The sequence below is a fragment of the Sesamum indicum genome, linkage group LG8, assembly GCF_026168435.1.
Source record: "Sesamum indicum cultivar Baizhima isolate 11 linkage group LG8, ASM2616843v1, whole genome shotgun sequence".
Lineage (NCBI taxonomy): Eukaryota > Viridiplantae > Streptophyta > Magnoliopsida > Lamiales > Pedaliaceae > Sesamum > Sesamum indicum.
This window is the reverse complement of record NC_142664.1, coordinates 7784513-7791412: the sequence shown is the minus strand read 5'-3', so window position 1 is coordinate 7791412 and position 6900 is coordinate 7784513. Positions and strand designations below refer to the sequence as shown.

At 32.4% G+C, this 6900-nt stretch overlaps 1 non-coding gene across 1 annotated transcript; it reads left to right on the top strand.

Annotated features, from left to right (window-relative positions):
- The first annotated feature begins 6518 nt into the window (after positions 1–6518).
- Positions 6519–6590, top strand: TRNAG-GCC (transfer RNA glycine (anticodon GCC)). Its single transcript has one exon. It is a non-coding gene; the product is annotated as a tRNA-Gly (tRNA).
- The last annotated feature ends 310 nt before the right edge of the window (positions 6591–6900 follow it).

The window sequence follows — 6900 nt, the reverse complement described above, 5'->3', positions numbered from 1 at the left end:
AGCTGATTTGCATGGTTTTATTAAAGCAAGTTTGTTTCGCTTTTATATAGACTTGTAGTTATTATTACGCTTAGAAAATTAACAACACAAATTCTTGTGTCTAGACCAACGTTAGGGTCAAGTTTCGTCGAATTTTGAGAACGTTCAAAATTTAGTTGTTTTGCACGGTTTATTAAAACAAGTTTGTTTTCCTTTAATATAAACTAGTTGTTATTATTATGCTTAGCAAATTTACCACACAAATTCTGTTGTCTAGACCAACGTTTGGGTCAAGTTTAATCGAATTCTGACTATGTTCAAAATTTAGCGGTTTTGCACGTTTTTATTAAAGCAAGTTTGTTTTCCTTTAATACAAACTTGTAGTTATTATTATGCTTAGAAAATTTATCACACAAATTCTTGTGTCTAGATTAACGTTTGGGTTAAATTTCGTCGAATTCTGAGAATGTTCAAAATTTAAGAGTTTTGCACGGTTTTATAAAAGCAAGTTTGTTTTCATTTTATACAAACTTGTAGTTGTTATTATGTTTAGCAAATTTGCCACACAAATTCTTGGGTCAAGGCCACCGTTTGGGTCAAGTATCGTCGAATTCTGAGAATGTTCAAAATTTAGCCGTTTTGCACGATTTTATAAAAATAATGTTTGTTTCCCTTTTATACATACATGTAGTTATTGTACACTTAGCAAATTTACCTCACAAATTCTTGAGCCTTGACCAACGTTTGCGTCAAGTTTCGTCGAATTTTGAGAACGTTGAAAATTTAGCTGTTTTGCATGGTTTTATAAAAGCAAGTTCGTTTTTCTTTTAGACAAACTTATAGTTATTATTATGCTTAACAAATTTACCACACAAACTCATGGGTCTAGACCAACGTTTGGATCAAGTTTCGTCGAATTCTGATAACGTTCAAAATTTAGTTGTTTTGCACAGTTTTATTAAAGCAATGTTTACTTTCCTTTTACGCAAACTTGCAGTTGTTTTACGCTTAACAAATTTACCACTCAAATTCTTGGGCCTAGACTAATGTTTGGGTGAAGTCTAATCGAATTCTGACTACGTTCAAAATTTAGTTGTTTTGCAATGTTTTATTAAAGCAAGTTCGTTTCCCTTTTATACTAATTTGTAGTTATTATTACGCTTAGCAAATTTACCACACAAATTCTTGTGTCTAGACCAACGTTTGGGTCAATTTTTGTCGAGTTCTGAGAACGTTCAAAATTTTGCTGTTTTTTGCACGGTTTTTTAAACCAATGCTTGTTTTCCTTTTATAAAAACTTGTAGTTATTATTACGTTTAGCAAATTTACAACACAAATTCTTGGTTCAAGACCAACATTTGGGTCAACTTTCGTCGAATTTTGAGAACGTTCAAAATTTAGCTGTTTTGCACTGTTTTATTAAAGCAAGTTTGTTTCGCTTTTATACAAACTTATAGTTATTATTACGCTTACCAAATTAACCACACAAATTATTGGGTCAAGACCAACATTTGTGTCAAGTTTCGTCAAATTCTGGGAAAAATTGAGCTGTTTTGCACAGTTTTATTAAAGCAATGTTTATTTTCCTTTTTTACAAACTTGTAGTTGTTATATACTTATCAAATTTACCACTCAAATTCTTGGGCCTACACTATCGTCTCGGTCAGGTTTCGTCGACATCTAAGAACGTTCAAAATTTTATTGTTTTGCATGGTTTTATTGAATCAAGTTCGTTTTCCTTTTATACAAACTTTTAGTTATTATTACGCTTTGCAAATTTACCACACAAATTTTTGGGTCTAGATCAACGTTTTGGTCAAGTTTCGTCGAATTCTGAGAAAGTTCAAAATTTAGCTGATTTGCACGGTTTCATTAAAGCAAGTTTGTTTCGCTTTTATATAGACTTGTAGTTATTATTACGTTTAGAAAATTAACAACACAAATTCTTGTGTCTAGACCAACGTTAGGGTCAAGTTTCGTCGAATTTTGAGAATGTTCAAAATTTAGTTGTTTTGCACGGTTTATTAAAACAAGTTTGTTTTCCTTTAATATAAACTACTAGTTACTATTATGCTTAGCAAATTTACCACACAAATTCTGTTGTCTAGACCAACGTTTGGGTCAAGTTTAATCGAATTCTGACTACGTTCAAAATTTAGCGGTTTTGCACGGTTTTATAAAAGCAAGTTTGTTTTCATTTTATACAAACTTGTAGTTGTTATTATGTTTAGCAAATTTCCCACACAAATTCTTGGGTCAAGACCTAACGTTTGGGTCAAGTTTCGTCGAATTCTGAGAATTTTCAAAATTTAGCTGTTTTGCACGGTTTTATAAAAGCAATGTTTGTTTCCCTTTTATACATACATGTAGTTATTGTACACTTAGCAAATTTACCTCACAAATTCTTGAGCCTTGACCAACGTTTGCGTCATGTTTCGTCGAATTCTGAGAACATTGAAAATTTAGCTGTTTTGCATGGTTTTATAAAAGCAAGTTCGTTTTTCTTTTAGACAAACTTATAGTTATTATTATGCTTAACAAATTTACCACACAAATTCATGTGTCTAGACCAACGTTTGGATCAAGTTTCGTCGAATTCTGATAACATTACAAATTTAGTTGTTTTGCACAGTTTTATTAAAGCAATGTTTACTTAACTTTTACGCAAACTTGCAGTTGTTATACGCTTAGCAAATTTACCACTCAAATTCTTGGGCCTAGACTAATGTTTGGGTCAAGTTTAATCGAATTTTGACTACGTTCAAAATTTAGTTGTTTTGCAATGTTTTATTAAAGCAAGTTCGTTTCCCTTTTATACTAATTTGTAGTTATTATTACGGTTAGCAAATTTACCACACAAATTCTTGTGTCTAGACCAACGTTTGGGTCAATTTTTGTCGAGTTCTGAGAACGTTCAAAATTTTGCTGTTTTTTGCACGGTTTTTTAAACCAATGGTTTTTTCCCTTTTATAAAAACTTGTAGTTATTATTACGCTTAGCAAATTTACAACACAAATTCTTGGTTCAAGACCAACTTTTGGGTCAACTTTCGTCGAATTTTGAGAACGTTCAAAATTTAGCGGTTTTGCACTGTTTTATTAAAGCAAGTTTGTTTCCCTTTTATACAAACTTATAGTTATTTTTACGCTTACCAAATTTACCACGCAAATTATTGGGTCAAGACCAACATTTGTGTCAAGTTTCGTCAAATTCTGGGAAAAATTTAGCTGTTTTGACACAGTTTTATTAAAGCAATGTTTATTTTCCTTTTATACAAACTTGTAGTTGTTATATACTAATCAAACTTACCACTCAAAGTCTTGGGCCTAGACTATCGTCTGGGTCAGGTTTCGTCGACATCTGAGAACGTTCGAAATTTTATTGTTTTGCATGGTTTTATTGAATCAAGTTCGTTTCCCTTTTATACAAACTTGTAGTTATTATTACGCTTTGCAAATTTACCACACAAATTTTTGGGTCTAGATCAACGTTTTGGTCAAGTTTCGTCGAATTCTGAGAAAGTTCAAAATTTAGCTGATTTGCACGGTTTTATTAAAGAAAGTTTGTTTCGCTTTTATATAGACTTGTAGTTATTATTACGCTTAGAAAATTAACAACACAAATTCTTGTGTCTAGACCAATGTTAGGGTCAAGTTTCGTCGAATTTTGAGAACGTTCAAAATTTAGTTGTTTTGCACGGTTTATTAAAACAAGTTTGTTTTCCTTTAATATAAACTAGTTGTTATTATTATGCTTAGCAAATTTACCACACAAATTCTGTTGTCTAGACCAACGTTTGGGTCAAGTTTAATCGAATTCTGACTATGTTCAAAATTTAGCGGTTTTGCACGTTTTTATTAAAGCAAGTTTGTTTTCCTTTAATACAAACTTGTAGTTATTATTATGCTTAGAAAATTTATCACACAAATTCTTGTGTCTAGATTAACGTTTGGGTTAAATTTCGTCGAATTCTGAGAATGTTCAAAATTTAAGAGTTTTGCACGGTTTTATAAAAGCAAGTTTGTTTTCATTTTATACAAACTTGTAGTTGTTATTATGTTTAGCAAATTTGCCACACAAATTCTTGGGTCAAGACCACCGTTTGGGTCAAGTATCGTCGAATTCTGAGAATGTTCAAAATTTAGCTGTTTTGCACGATTTTATAAAAATAATGTTTGTTTCCCTTTTATACATACATGTAGTTATTGTACACTTAGCAAATTTACCTCACAAATTCTTGAGCCTTGACCAACGTTTGCGTCAAGTTTCGTCGAATTTTGAGAACGTTGAAAATTTAGCTGTTTTGCATGGTTTTATAAAAGCAAGTTCGTTTTTCTTTTAGACAAACTTATAGTTATTATTATGCTTAACAAATTTACCACACAAACTCATGGGTCTAGACCAACGTTTGGATCAAGTTTCGTCGAATTCTGATAACGTTCAAAATTTAGTTGTTTTGCACAGTTTTATTAAAGCAATGTTTACTTTCCTTTTACGCAAACTTGCAGTTGTTTTACGCTTAACAAATTTACCACTCAAATTCTTGGGCCTAGACTAATGTTTGGGTGAAGTCTAATCGAATTCTGACTACGTTCAAAATTTAGTTGTTTTGCAATGTTTTATTAAAGCAAGTTCGTTTCCCTTTTATACTAATTTGTAGTTATTATTACGCTTAGCAAATTTACCACACAAATTCTTGTGTCTAGACCAACGTTTGGGTCAATTTTTGTCGAGTTCTGAGAACGTTCAAAATTTTGCTGTTCTTTGCACGGTTTTTTAAACCATTGCTTGTTTTCCTTTTATAAAAACTTGTAGTTATTATTACGTTTAGCAAATTTACAACACAAATTCTTGGTTCAAGACCAACATTTGGGTCAACTTTCGTCGAATTTTGAGAACGTTCAAAATTTAGCTGTTTTGCACTGTTTTATTAAAGCAAGTTTGTTTCGCTTTTATACAAACTTATAGTTATTATTACGCTTACCAAATTAACCACACAAATTATTGGGTCAAGACCAACATTTGTGTCAAGTTTCGTCAAATTCTGGGAAAAATTGAGCTGTTTTGCACAGTTTTATTAAAGCAATGTTTATTTTCCTTTTTTACAAACTTGTAGTTGTTATATACTTATCAAATTTACCACTCAAATTCTTGGGCCTAGACTATCGTCTGGGTCAGGTTTCGTCGACATCTAAGAACGTTCGAAATTTTATTGTTTTGCATGGTTTTATTGAATCAAGTTCGTTTTCCTTTTATACAAACTTTTAGTTATTATTACGCTTTGCAAATTTACCACACAAATTTTTGGGTCTAGATCAACGTTTTGGTCAAGTTTCGTCGAATTCTGAGAAAGTTCAAAATTTAGCTGATTTGCACGGTTTCATTAAAGCAAGTTTGTTTCGCTTTTATATAGACTTGTAGTTATTATTACGTTTAGAAAATTAACAACACAAATTCTTGTGTCTAGACCAACGTTAGGGTCAAGTTTCGTCGAATTTTGAGAATGTTCAAAATTTAGTTGTTTTGCACGGTTTATTAAAACAAGTTTGTTTTCCTTTAATATAAACTACTAGTTACTATTATGCTTAGCAAATTTACCACACAAATTCTGTTGTCTAGACCAACGTTTGGGTCAAGTTTAATCGAATTCTGACTACGTTCAAAATTTAGCGGTTTTGCACGGTTTTATAAAAGCAAGTTTGTTTTCATTTTATACAAACTTGTAGTTGTTATTATGTTTAGCAAATTTCCCACACAAATTCTTGGGTCAAGACCTAACGTTTGGGTCAAGTTTCGTCGAATTCTGAGAATTTTCAAAATTTAGCTGTTTTGCACGGTTTTATAAAAGCAATGTTTGTTTCCCTTTTATACATACATGTAGTTATTGTACACTTAGCAAATTTACCTCACAAATTCTTGAGCCTTGACCAACGTTTGCGTCAAGTTTCGTCGAATTCTGAGAACTTTGAAAATTTAGCTGTTTTGCATGGTTTTATAAAAGCAAGTTCGTTTTTCTTTTAGACAAACTTATAGTTATTATTATGCTTAACAAATTTACCACACAAATTCATGTGTCTAGACCAACGTTTGGATCAAGTTTCGTCGAATTCTGATAACATTACAAATTTAGTTGTTTTGCACAGTTTTATTAAAGCAATGTTTACTTAACTTTTACGCAAACTTGCAGTAATTTCTCTTTCTTGGGCGAAACAGAGGATATCTCGATCGGGGGAGAGAACGGGGAAATCCCATATGACCCAATATATCTGACAAGTCGCACTATACGTCAACCCAAGATGCATCTTCCTCTCCAGGAATTCGGAAAGGTACTTTTGGAACACCAATAGGCATGAATTGAAAGAAAAAATAACTAAATACTATATTTCACTTTGATGTGGAAACGTAACAATAGGATTTTATTGTCTTTATAATATTGGCTTTATATCAAGACTGTGGTCCGGCGGAAAAACAGAAGTCATCCGTATGTTGTGATACGTGAATTGCTCAGTAGTGCTTCGCTCCTTGACCTTGCCCCGCTGGCGGAAATAGCTTAATGGTAGAGCATAGCCTTGCCAAGGCTGAGGTTGAGGGTTCAAGTCCCTCCTTCCGCTCCTGGCTTCGTCGTTTAGTGGTAACGAGTGGAGTACATAAGCCCCTTTAGAGATAGGGGGGAGCAGCAAGGCAGCCCCTTGTATAGGGTGGAAAGTTGTTATACGCTTAGCAAATTTACCACTCAAATTCTTGGGCCTAGACTAATGTTTGGGTCAAGTTTAATTGAATTCTGACTACGTTCAAAATTTAGTTGTTTTGCAATGTTTTATTAAAGCAAGTTCGTTTCCCTTTTATACTAATTTGTAGTTATTATTACGGTTAGCAAATTTACCACACAAATTCTTGTGTCTAGACCAACGTTTGGGTCAA